Here is a 13,525-nt window from a genome sequence, read left to right on the forward strand (position 1 = left end):
GGTTTTCAAGATGACTCTTTCTCATCCTTTCAAGACACTACTTCCCAAGGGGTTTTAGTTTGGTCCTCAAGATTGTCCACTCCCAATGTTGCATGGCAACACTTCCAAGGACATTCCCTGTGAGGACAAGTGTGAAATTCCCTTGGTGTAGTGGCCGAATTTCCCTTCCTCAATTGTCCTATCAGGTGCCATCAATGTCCTTTTTGATTCCCTACATACGAAAAGAAAATGCTATGGGTTATTTGAAATTTTTTGTGGGAAAAAAAATGTGAACTAACAAGATTTTTTTTTTTTGCTTTCCATGGATGTAACTCAATCAATTATTAAGCTTCTCAAGCATGCACGTTAGTACACCAAATTTGTTTTTGATCACATGGTGCATCAAGTTTGGGAAATGAATTTTCCTTATAGGATGTGTTCAAACCTCAATTGATGTGTTTGAACACCAAACTTATCATGTACTATACATTGCATGTAGAGGAACTTTATATTAGTTGTCAAAGTTGAATTGAAATTCCATGGAAAATGTTTTGTTACTATTATTAGAGAATTAAAAGAACAGCATAGAACATGGGTTGCTTCCCATGAAGCGCTTCTTTAACGTCATTAGCTTGATGGTTGTCCCTTGTCAAGGTGGTTGGTGGTGTTTGAAATCCTCCCCTCTTGCAGTGTGTTTGCCACCAGTGGAATTGTTGAGGAGTTCGTCTCTTTTGGAGAAATCTTCTGTAGGTATCTTTCTGCTTCTCCATCTCCTTGGAACTTTCTTCTTTGTTTCCATTGATGTTGTCTTGTTTTCTATGGATTCTTTCTCTAGTGGATTCTTGTTATTGATCTTGCATGACTTTGATGGTTCTGGTTCCCCTTGGATCATCTTTGAATGTGGTTCTTCTTGACTATATGGCTTCCCAACTAATGGGGCTTCCAGTTGTGTTGTTTGTGCTTCCTTGTTTGTCTCCTCCATCAACTCTCTGTTATCATGATCTGATTCTTGTGAGGGTTTAAAGACATTGAAAGTGAGCTGCTCATCATGTATTCTCAACACTAACTCTTCTCGTTCTACATCTATGAGTGCTCTAGCAGTGGCTAGGAAGGGTCTTCCCAGAATGATGGGGTAAATAGGATTCTCATCCATATCCAGAACAACAAAATCTGTGGGAAGATAGTAGCTCCCAACCTTCACCAGCACATTTTCAACCACCCCTACTGCTTGTTTTTGAGTTTTGTCAGCCAATCTGATAATTACATCAGTAGGAGTTAGTTCATTGATTTGTAGCTTCTTCATGAGGGAGAGAGGCATTAGGTTGATGCTTGCTCCCAAGTCACAAAGCCCTTTGTCAATCATTGTTTCTCCTATGGCACAAGGAATGTGGAAACTCCCTGGATCCTCCTTCTTTGTGGGTGGCCCTGGTTGAATGAGAGCACTACAATCTCTGTTCATCTTCATTGTTTGTCCACCCTTCAATGGACTTTTTCTGGCTAGTAGCTCCTTTATATACTTGATGTAGAAAGGCATCTGTTGGAGGGCTTTAATGAATGGTATATTTACATCTAGAGATGCAAACATATCAAGGAACCTTGAGTACATTCTCCCTGCTACACCACCTTTAAGCCTGTGGGGAAAAGGTGCATATGGGTTCACTACCTCCTTCTTCTTTAGCTCTTCCTTGGGTGTAAGCTGAGTTGCATAGTGGTGCACGAAATTGTGATCATCAATGGCACCATCAACATGGTACGCTCAATTGCAATCTAACTCTTTATCACAACTTCGCACAACTAACCAGCAAGTGCACTGGGTCATCCAAGTAATAAACCTTACGCGAGTAAAGGTCGATCCCACGGAGATTGTTGGTATGAAGCAAGCTATGGTCATCTTGTAAATCTCAGTCAGGCAGATTCAAATGGTTATAGATGATTTATGAATAAAGCATAAAATAAAGATAGAGATACTTATGCAATTCATTAGTGAGAATTTCAGATAAGCGTATGGAGATGCTTTGTCCTTTCCGTCTCTCTGCTTTCCTACTGTCTTCATCTAATCCTTCTTACTCCTTTCCATGGCAAGCTGTATGTTGGGCATCACCATTGTCAATGGCTACAGTCCCGTCCTCTTAGTGAAAATGTTCAACGCGCTCTATCACAGCACGGCTATTCAGCTGTCGGTTCTCGATCATGTCGGAATAGAATCCATTGATTCTTTTGTGTCTGTCACTAACGCCCCACAATCGCGAGTTTGAAGCTCATCACAGTCATTCAATCCTTGAATCCTACTCAGAATACCACAAACAAGGTTTAGACCTTCCAGATTCTCTTGAATGCTGCCATCAATTCTAGCTTATACCACGAAGATTCCGATTAAGAAATCCAAGCGATAAACATTCAAGCCTTGTTTGCTTGTAGAATGGAAGTGGTTGTCAGGCACGCGTTCATAAGTGAGAATGATGATGAGCGTCACATAATCATCACATTCATCATGTTCTTGGGTGCGAATGAATATCTTAGAACAAGAATAAGCTGAATTGAATAGAAGAACAATAGTAATTGCATTAATACTCGAGGTACAGCAGAGCTCCACACCTTAATCTATGGTGTGTAGAAACTCCACCGTTGAAAATACATAAGAACAAGGTCTAGGCATGGCCGAATGGCCAGCCTCCCATAGAGGGTTCAATCATAAAAACATGATCAAAAGATTCAAGTGATCAAAAGACGAAAATACAATAGCAAAAGGTCCTACTTATAGAGAACTAGTAGCTAGGGTTTACAGAAATGAGTAAATGACATAAAAATCCACTTTCGGGCCCACTTGGTGTGTGCTTGGGCTGAGCATTGAAGCATTTTCGTGTAGAGACTCTTCTTGGAGTTAAACGCCAGCTTTTGTGCCAGTTTGGGCGTTTAACTCCCATTCTTGTGCCAGTTCCGGCGTTTAACGCCGGGCAGTTTTGAGCTGATTTGGAACACCGGTTTGGGCCATCAAATCTCGGGTAAAGTATAGACTATTATACATTTCTGGAAAGCCCAGGATGTCTACTTTCCAAGGCATTTGAGAGCGCGCCAATTGGGCTTGTGTAGCTCCAGAAAATCCACTTCGAGTGCAGGGAGGTCAGAATCCAATAGCATCTGCAGTCCTTTTTTAGCCTCTGAATCATATTTTTGCTCAGGTCCCTCAATTTCAGCCAGAAAATACATGAAATCACAGAAAAACACACAAACTCATAGTAAAGTCCAGAAAAGTGAATTTTAACTAAAAACTAATAAAAATATAATAAAAACCAACTAAAACATACTAAAAACAATGCCAAAAAGCGTATAAATTATCTGCTCATCACAACACCAAACTTAAATTGTTGCTTGTCCCCAAGCAACTGAAGATCAAATAAGATAAAAAGAAGAGAATATGCAATGAATTCCAAAAACATCTATGAAGATCAGTATTAATTAGATGAGCGGGGCTTTCAGCTTTTTGCCTCTGAACAGTTTTGGCATCTCACTCTATCCTTTGAAATTTAGAATGATTGGCTTCTATAGGAACTCAGAATCCAGATAATGTTATTGATTCTCCTAGTTAAGTTTGATGATTCTTGAACACAGCTACTTTATGAGTCTTGGCCATGGCCCAAAGCACTCTGTCTTCCAGTATTACCACCGGATACATACATGCCACAGACACATAATTGGGTGAACCTTTTCAGATTGTGACTCAGCTTTGCTAGAGTCCCCAATTAGAGATGTCCAGGGTTCTTAAGCACACTCTTTTTGCCTTGGATCACAACTTTATTATTTCTTTTTCTTTTTTCTTTTTCCTCTCTTTCTCTTTTTTTCGAATTTTTTTTTTGTATTCAATGCTTTTTCTTGCTTCAAGAATAATTTTTTTTATGATTTTTCAGATCCTCAGTAACATGTCTCCTTTTTCATCATTCTTTCAAGAGCCAACATTCATGAACAACAAATTCAAAAGACATATGCACTGTTCAAGCATACATTCAGAAGTCAAAAGTGCCACCACATCAACATAATTAATCTGTTATAAAATTCAGAATTCATGCAATTCTTCTCTTTTTCAATTAAGAACATTTTTCATTTAAGAAAGGTGATGGATTCATAGGACATTCATAACTTTAAGGCATAGACACTAAGACACTAATGATCATAAGACACAAACATAGATAAACATAAGCATAATTTTCGAAAAACAGGAAAATAAGGAACAAGGAAGTTAAAGAACGGGTCCACCTTAGTAATGGCGGCTTGTTCTTCCTCTTGAAGATCTTATGGAGTGCTTGAGCTCCTCAATGTCTCTTCCTAGCCTTTGTTGCTCCTCTCTCATGATTCTTTAATCTTCTCTAATTTCATGGAGGAGGATGGAATGTTCTTGATGCTCCACCCTTAGTTGTCCCATGTTGGAACTCAATTCTCCTAAGGAGGTGTTGATTTGCTCCCAATAGTTTTGTGGAGGAAAGTGCATCCCTTGAGGCATCTCAGGGATTTCATCATGAGGAATTTCCTCATGCTCGTGATGAGGTTCTCTTATTTGCTCCACCCTTTTCTTGGTGATGGGATTGAGGTCATGCCTTCTTAGTTGAATCGGCTTCCCTCTTGAATCTCTCTTCCATTGAGTGCCCTCTTCGCAAATGTCTATGAGGACTTGGTCCAACCTTTGATCAAAGTTGACCCTTTTTGAGTTTGAAAGGGACCTCGGGGATCACCTTCTTCTTGGCCACAACTTCATAGAAGTGGTCTTGATGCACCCTTGAGATGAATCTCTCCATCTCTCATGACTCGGAGGTGGAAGCTTTTGCCTTCCCTTTCATCTTTCTAGAGGTTTCTCTGGTCTTAGATGCCATAAATGGTTACGAAAAAACAAAAAGCAATGCTTTTACCACACCAAACTTAGAAGGTTTGCTCGTCCTCGAGCAAAAGAAGAAAGAAGAGAGTAGAAGAAGAAGAAATAGAGGAGATGGAGGAGGCTTTGTGGTTCGGCCAAGGGGGAGAAGTAATGTTTAGGTTGTGTGAAAATGAAGGAGGGAAGATGGGTTTATATAGGAGTGGAGAGAGGGGTAGGGTTCGGTCATGTGAGGGTGGGTTGGAAGGGAAAGTGGTTTGAATTTGAATGGTGAGGGGTTTTTGGGAAAGAGGTGTTGAGGTGATTGGTGAATGGGTGAAGAAGAGAGAGGGTGGTGGGGTAGGTGGGGATCCTGTGGGGTCCACAGATCCTGAGGTGTCAAGGAAAATTCATCCCTGCACCAAGTGGCGAGCAAAATTGCTCTTTATGCCAATTCTGCGTTAAACGCCGGGCTGGTGCCCATTTCTGGCGTTTAATGCCAACTTCTTGCCCTTTCCTGGCGTTTAACACCAGTCTGGTGCCCCTTTCTGGCGTTAAACACCCAGAATGGTGCCAGACTGGGCGTTAAACGCCCATTTGCTACCCTTACTGGCGTTTAAATGCCAGCAAGGTTTTCCTCCAAGGTGTGCTATTTTTCTTTCTGTTTTTCATTCTGTTTTTTGCTTTTTCAATTGATTTTGTGACTTTCCATGATCATCAACCTACAGAAAACATAAAATAACAAAGGAAAATAGATAAATATAACATTGGGTTGCCTCCTAACAAGCGCTTCTTTAATGTCAGTAGCTTGACAGTGGGCTCTCATGGAGCCTCACAGATACTCAGAGCAATGTTGGAACCTCCCAACACCAAACTTAGAGTTTGAATGTGGGGGTTCAACACCAAACTTAGAAGTTGGTTGAGGCCTCCCAACACCAAACTTAGAGTTTAACTGTGGGGGCTCTGTTTGGCTCTGTTTTGAGAGAAGCTCTTCATGCTTCCTCTCCATGGTTACAGAGGGATATCCTTGAGCCATAAATACAAAGGATTATTCATTCACTTGAATGATCAATTCTCCTCTATCAACATCAATCACAGCCTTTGTTGTGGCTAGGAAGGGTCTGCCATGGATGATGGATTCATCCATGCACTTTTCAATCTCTAGGACTATGAAATCAGCAGGGATGTAATGGTCTTCAACTTTTACCAGAACATCCTCTACAAGTCCATAAGCTTGTTTTCTTGAATTGTCTGCCATCTCTAGTGAGATTCTTGCAGCTTGCACCTCAAAGATTCCTAGCTTCTCCATTACAGAGAGAGGCATGAGGTTTATACTTGACCCTAGGTCACACAGAGCTTTCTTGAAGGTCATGGTGCCTAATGTACAAGGTATTGAGAACTTCTCAGGGTCCTGTCTCTTTTGAGGTAATCTCTGCCTAGACAAGCCATCCAGTTCTTTGGCGAGTAAAGGGGGTTCAGCCTCCCAAGTCTCATTACCAAATAACTTGTCATTTAGCTTAATGATTGCTCCAAGGTACTTGGCAACTTTCTCTTTAGTGACATCTTCATCCTCTTCAGAGGAAGAATACTCATCAGAACTCATGAATGGCAGAAGTAAATCCAATGGAATCTCTATGGTCTCAGTGTGAGCCTCAGACTCCCATGGTTCCTCATTAGGGAACTCATTGGAGGCCAGTGGACGTCCATTGAGGTCTTCCTCAGTGGCGCTCACTGCCTCTTTCTCCTCTCCAAGTTTGGCCATGTTGATGGCCTTACACTCTCCTTTTGGATTCTCTTCTGTATTGCTTGGAAGAGTACTAGGAGGGAGTTCAGTAACTTTCTTACTCAGCTGACCCACTTGTGCCTCCAAGTTTCTAATGGAGGACCTTGTTTCAGTTATGAAACTTTGAGTGGTTTTGATTAGATCAGAGACCATGGTTGCTAAGTCAGAGTGGCTCTGCTTAGAATTCTCTGTCTGTTGCTGAGAAGATGATGGAAAAGGCTTGCCATTGCTAAACCTGTTTCTTCCACCATTATCGTTGTTGAAACCTTGTTGAGGTCTCTATTGATCCTTCCATGAGAGATTTGGATGATTTCTCCATGAAGGATTATAGGTGTTTCCATAGGGTTCTCCCATGTAATTCACCTCTTCCGTTGAAGGGTTCTCAGGATCATAAGCTTCTTCTTCAGATGAAGCATCCTTAGTACTGCCTGGTGCATCTTGCATTCCAGACAGACTTTGAGAAATCATATTGACTTGCTGGGTCAATATTTTGTTCTGAGCCAATATGGCATTGAGAGTATCAATCTCAAGAACTCATTTCTTCTGATTCGTCCCATTGTTCACAGGATTCCTTTCAGAAGTGTACATGAATTGGTTATTTGCAACCATTTCAATGAGTTCTAGCTTCTGCAGGCGTCTTCTTCAGATGAAGAGATCCTCCAGCAGAGCTATCCAATGACATCTTGGACAGTTCAGACAGACTATCATAGAAGATACCTATGATGCTCCATTCAGAAAGCATGTCAGAAGGACATTTTCTGATCAATTGTTTGTATCTTTCCCAAGCTTCATAGAGGGATTCTCCTTCCTTCTGTCTGAAGGTTTGGACTTACACTCTAAGCTTACTCAATTTTTGAGGTGGAAAGAACTTTGCCAAGAAGAGATTGACTAGCTTTTCCCAAGAGTTCAGGCTTTCTTTAGGTTGTGAGTCCAACCATATCCTAGCTCTGTCTCTTACAGCAAAAGGGAATAGCATAAGTCTATAGACCTCAGGGTCAACCCTATTAGTCTTGACAGTGTCACAGATTTGCAAGAATTCAGCTAAAAGCTGATGAGGGTCTTCCAATGGAAGTCCATGAAACTTGCAATTCTGTTGCATTAGAGAAACTAATTGAGGCTTAAGCTCAAAGTTGTTTGCTCCAATGGCAGGGATAGAGATGCTTCTCCCATAGAAGTCGGGAGTAGGTGCAGTAAAGTCACCCAGCACCTTCCTTGCTTTGTTGGCATTGTTGTTATTTTCGGCTGCCATGTCTTCTTCTTTGAAGATTTCTGTTAGGTCCTCTACAGAGAGTTATGCTTTAACTTCTCTTAGCTTTCGCTTCAAGGTCCTTTTAGGTTCAGGGTCAACCTCAACAAGAATGCTTGTCTTTGCTCCTGCTCATATGAAAGAGAAAAGAACAAGAAAATAGGGAATCCTCTATGTCATAGTATAGAGATTCCTTGAGGTGTCAGAGGAAAAGAAAAATAAAAGGAAGAGGTAGAAAATTCGAAATTATCAAGGAAAGATAAAGTTTGAATTGTGCATTGAGGAATAGTGTTAGTCCATAAATAGAAGGATGTGAGAAGAGGGGAAGAAATTTTCAAAAATAAATTAAAAAGATTTTAAAAACATTTTGAAAAATACTAATTGTTTTTCGAAAACTAAGAGTGGAAAAGAAATCAAGTGATTTTTGAAAAAGATTTTGAAATTAGAAATTAAAAAGATATGATTGAAAACTATTTTGAAAAAGGTGTGATTAAAAATATATGATTGAAAAGTTATGGTTTTAAAAAGATGTGATTGAGAAGATATGATTTGAAAAACAATTTGAAAAGATTTGATTTTTTTTTAAAAAATAATGACTTGCTTAATAAGAAAGATATGATTCAGACATTAAACCTTTCTCAACAGAAAAGGCAACATACTCTGAGATGTTGAATCAAATCATTAATTGTTAGCAAGTTTTTTTTGAAAATGGAAAGAAATTAATTTTGAAAACACATGATTGAAAAGATATGATTTGAAAAAAGATTTGATTTTGAAAAATTATGAAAACTTGAAAAAAATTTGAATTGAAAACAAAATCTTCCCTCTTATGCCATCCTGTCGTTAAACGCCCAGAATGGTGCACATTCTGGTGTTTAACGCCCAAAACACTACCCTTTTGGGCGTTAAACGCCCAGCCAGGCACCTTGGCTGGCGTTTAAACGCCAGTTTTCCTTCCTTACTGGGCATTTGAACGCGCAGCTTTTTCTGTGTAATTCCTCTGCTGTATGTTCTGAATCTTCAATTCTCTACATTATTGACTTGAAAAGACACAAATTAAAATTTTTTTGGATTTTTAATGATGAGGAAAAATCAAAATGCAACTAAAATCAAATAAACAATGCATGCAAGACACCAAACTTAGAAGTTTGTATACTACTGACAATAACAAATTGAGAATGCATATGAGAAACAACAAAACACACAAAACAAGAGAATTTAAAGATCAAAGAAAGTAAATCATCAAGAACAACTTGAAGATCAATGAAGACACATGATAAATGCAAGAAGAACAGAAACATGCAATTGACACCAAACTTAAAATGAGACTAGTGTCTCAATAAGAAAAATAAAATATTTTTGGTTTTTTTTTTCGAAAATTAAGTGGAAAAGAAAATAAAGATATCAAAAATCTTAATGAGAATTCCAAGAATCATGCAATGTTAGTCTAAAGCTTCAGTCTAAAGGAATTAGACATGGCTAGCCAAGCTTCAGCAGGACATTGCATTCAAGAGCTAAATTGATGAAAATCAATCAGCTTTGGTGATGATAAGAACATCACCTTGAAACACTAGAATTCATTCTTAAGAACTCTGAAGAAAAATACCTAATCTAAGCAACAAGATGAACCGTCAGTTGTCCAAACTCAAACAATCCCCGGCAACGGCACCAAAAACTTGGTGTACGAAATTGTGATCATCAATGGCGCCATCAACATAGTACGCTCAATTGCAATCTCAACTCTTTATCACAACTTCGCACAACTAACCAGCAAGTGCACTGGGTCGTCCAAGTAATAAACCTTACGCGAGTAAAGGTCGATCCCACGGAGATTGTTGGTATGAAGCAAGCTATGGTCATCTTGTAAATCTCAGTCAGGCAGATTCAAATGGTTATATATGATTTATGAATAAAGCATAAAATAAAGATAGAGATACATATGTAATTCATTGGTGAGAATTTCAGATAAGCGTATGGAGATGCTTTGTCCTTTCCGTCTCTCTGCTTTCCTACTGTCTTCATCCAATCCTTCTTACTCCTTTCCATGGCAAGCTATATGTTGGGCATCACTGTTGTCAATGGCTACAGTCCCATCCTCTCAGTGAAAATGTTCAACGCGCTCTGTCACAGCACGGCTATTCAGCTGTCGGTTCTCGATCATGTCGGAATAGAATCCAGTGATTCTTTTGCGTCTGTCACTAACGCCCCACAATCGCGAGTTTGAAGCTCGTCACAGTCATTCAATCCTTGAATCCTACTCAGAATACCACAGACAAGGTTTAGACCTTCCGGATTCTCTTGAATGCCGCCATCAATTCTAGCTTATACCATGAAGATTCCGATTAAGAAATCCAAGCGATAAACATTCAAGCCTTGTTTGCTTGTAGAATGGAAGTGGTTGTCAGGCACGCGTTCATAAGTGAGAATGATGATGAGCGTCACATAATCATCACATTCATCATGTTCTTGGGTGCGAATGAATATCTTAGAACAAGAATACGCTGAATTGAATAGAAGAACAATAGTAATTGCATTAATACTCGAGGTACAGCAGAGCTCCACACCTTAATCTATGGTGTGTAGAAACTCCACCGTTGAAAATACATAAGAACAAGGTCTAGGCATGGCCGAATGGCCAGCCTCCCATAGAGGGTTCAATCATAAAAACATGATCAAAAGATTCAAGTGATCAAAAGACGAAAATACAATAGCAAAAGGTCCTACTTATAGAGAACTAGTAGCTAGGGTTTACAGAAATGAGTAAATGACATAAAAATCCACTTCCAGGCCAACTTGGTGTGTGCTTGGGCTGAGCATTGAAGCATTTTCGTGTAGAGACTCTTCTTGGAGTTAAGAACGCCAGCTTTTGTGCCAGTTTGGGCGTTTAACTCCCATTCTTGTGCCAGTTCCGGCGTTTAACGCCGGGCAGTTTTGAGCTGATTTGGAACACCGGTTTGGGCCATCAAATCTCGGGTAAAGTATAGACTATTATACATTTCTGGAAAGCCCAGGATGTCTACTTTCCAAGGCATTTGAGAGCGCGCCAATTGGGCTTGTGTAGCTCCAGAAAATCCACTTCGAGTGCAGGGAGGTCAGAATCCAATAGCATCTGCAGTCCTTTTTTAGCCTCTGAATCATATTTTTGCTCAGGTCCCTCAATTTCAGCCAGAAAATACATGAAATCACAGAAAAACACACAAACTCATAGTAAAGTCCAGAAAAGTGATTTTAACTAAAAACTAATAAAAATATAATAAAAACCAACTAAAACATACTAAAAACATACTAAAAACAATGCCAAAAAGCGTATAAATTATCCGCTCATCACATAGCTTCCTTCCTCCTGGCTTTCCTTTTGGTTATTTTGGAGGTGTTCTACTCCATTCATACTCCCCTCATCACTTGTGGTTATCATTTTGCATTCCTCCCATCCCACTTTCTTTGTTTCTCCTCTTGGATTCTTCTCTGTATCACTGGGGAATCCATCAGTGGGTTTGGGAATTTGTTGAGATAGGTACTGGTGCGCGTAAATTGTGATCATCAATGGCGCCATCAACATGGTATGCACAATTGTAATCTCAACTCTTTATCACAACTTCGCACAACTAACCAGCAAGTGCACTGGGTCGTCCAAGTAATAAACCTTACGCGAGTAAGGGTCGATCCCACGGAGATTGTTGGTATGAAGCAAGCTATGGTCATCTTGTAAATCTTAGTCAGGCAGATTCAAATGGTTATGGATAATATATGAATAAAGCATAAAGATAGAGATACTTATGTAATTCATTGGTGAGAATTTCAGACAAGCGAATGAAGATGCTTTGTCCCTTCCGTCTCTCTGCTTTCCTACTGTCTTCATCCAATCCTTCTTACTCCTTTCCATGGCAAGCTGTATGTAGGGTTTCACCATTGTCAGTGGCTACCTCCCATCCTTTCAGTGAAAATGTTCTACGCACCCAGTCACGGCATGGCTAATCATCTGTCGGTTCTCAATCAGGTTGGAATAGAATCCAGTGATTCTTTTGCGTCTGTCATTAACGACCAGCCTTCAGGAGTTTGAAGCTCGTCACAGTCATTCAATCATTGAATCCTACTCAGAATACCACAGACAAGGTTTAGACCTTCCGGATTCTCTTGAATGCCGCCATCAATTCTAGCTTATACCACGAAGATTCCGATTAAGGGATCCAAGAGATAAACATTCAAGCCTTGTTTACTTGTAGAACAGAAGTGGTTGTCAGGCACTCGTTCATAAGTGAGAATGATAATGAGTGTCACATAATTATCACATTCATCATGTTCTTGGGTGCAAATGAATATCTTAGAACAAGAATAAGCTGAATTGAATAGAAGAACAATAGTAATTGCATTAATACTAGAGGTACAGCAGAGCTCCACACCTTAATCTATGGTGTGTAGAAACTCCACCGTTGAAAATACATAAGAACAAGGTCTAGGCATGGCCGTGAGGCCAGCCCCCATGATCTAAGATAGCATAAGAATAAAGATAGCTACCAAGATTAGAATACAATAGTAAAAGGTCCTATTTGTAGAGGACTAGTAGCCTAGGGTTTACAAGGATGAGTAAATGACATAAAAATCCACTTCTGGGCCCACTTGGTGTGTGCTTGGGCTGAGCATTGAAGCATTTTCGTGTAGAGACTTCTCTTGGAGTTAAACGCCAGCTTTTGTGCCAGTTTGGGCGTTTAACTCCCATTCTTGTGCCAGTTCCGGTGTTTAACGCCGGGCAGTTTTGAGCTGATTTGGAACGCCGGTTTGGGCCATCAAATCTCGGGCAAAGTATGAACTATTATATATTACTGGAAAGCACAGGATGTCTACTTTCCAACGCAGTTAAGAGCGCACCAATTGAGCTTCTGTAGCTCCAGAAAATCCACTTCGAGTGCAGGGAGGTCAGAATCCAACAGCATCTGCGGTCCTTTTCAGCCTCTGAATCAGATTTTTGCTCAGGTCCCTCAATTTCAGCCAGAAAATACCTGAAATCACAGAAAAACACACAAACTCATAGTAAAGTCCAGAAAAGTAAATTTTAACTAAAAACTAATAAAATATACTAAAAACTAACTAAAACATACTAAAAACAATGCCAAAAAGCGTATAAATTATCCGCTCATCACAACACCAAACTTAAATTGTTGCTTGTCCCCAAGCAACTGAAAATCAAATAAGATAAAAAGAAGAGAATATGCAATGAACTCCAAAAACATCTATGAAGATCAGTATTAATTAGATGAGCGGGGCTTTAGCTTTTTGCCTCTGAACAGTTTTGGCATCTCACTCTATCCTTTGAAATTTAGAATGATTGGCTTCTATAGGAACTCAGAATCCAGATTATGTTATTGATTCTCCTAGTTAAGTATGATGATTCTTGAACACAGCTACTTTATGAGTCTTGGCTGTGGCCCAAAGCACTCTGTCTTCCAGTATTACCACCGGATACATACATGCCACAGACACATAACTGGGTGAACCTTTTCAGATTGTGACTCAGCTTTGCTAGAGTCCCCAATTAGAGGTGTCTAGGGTTCTTAAGCACACTCTTTTTGCTTTGGATCACAACTTTATTTTTTTTTCTTTTCTCTCTCTTTTTTTCATTTTTCTCTCTCTTTCTTTTTTTTTGTATTCACTGCTTTTTCTTTCTTCAAGAATCATTTTT

The 13,525-nt window shown here is 39.7% G+C and overlaps 1 non-coding gene across 1 annotated transcript; it reads left to right on the plus strand.

Moving 5' to 3' along the window:
• Positions 1 to 7,338: 7,338 nt before the first annotated feature.
• On the plus strand, positions 7,339 to 7,446 carry LOC112793501 (small nucleolar RNA R71). Its single transcript, XR_003198187.1, has one exon. It is a non-coding gene; the product is annotated as a small nucleolar RNA R71 (small nucleolar RNA).
• The last annotated feature ends 6,079 nt before the right edge of the window (positions 7,447 to 13,525 follow it).

Source organism: Arachis hypogaea, chromosome 3 (genome assembly GCF_003086295.3).
Source record: "Arachis hypogaea cultivar Tifrunner chromosome 3, arahy.Tifrunner.gnm2.J5K5, whole genome shotgun sequence".
NCBI classification, from domain to species: Eukaryota; Viridiplantae; Streptophyta; class Magnoliopsida; order Fabales; family Fabaceae; genus Arachis; species Arachis hypogaea.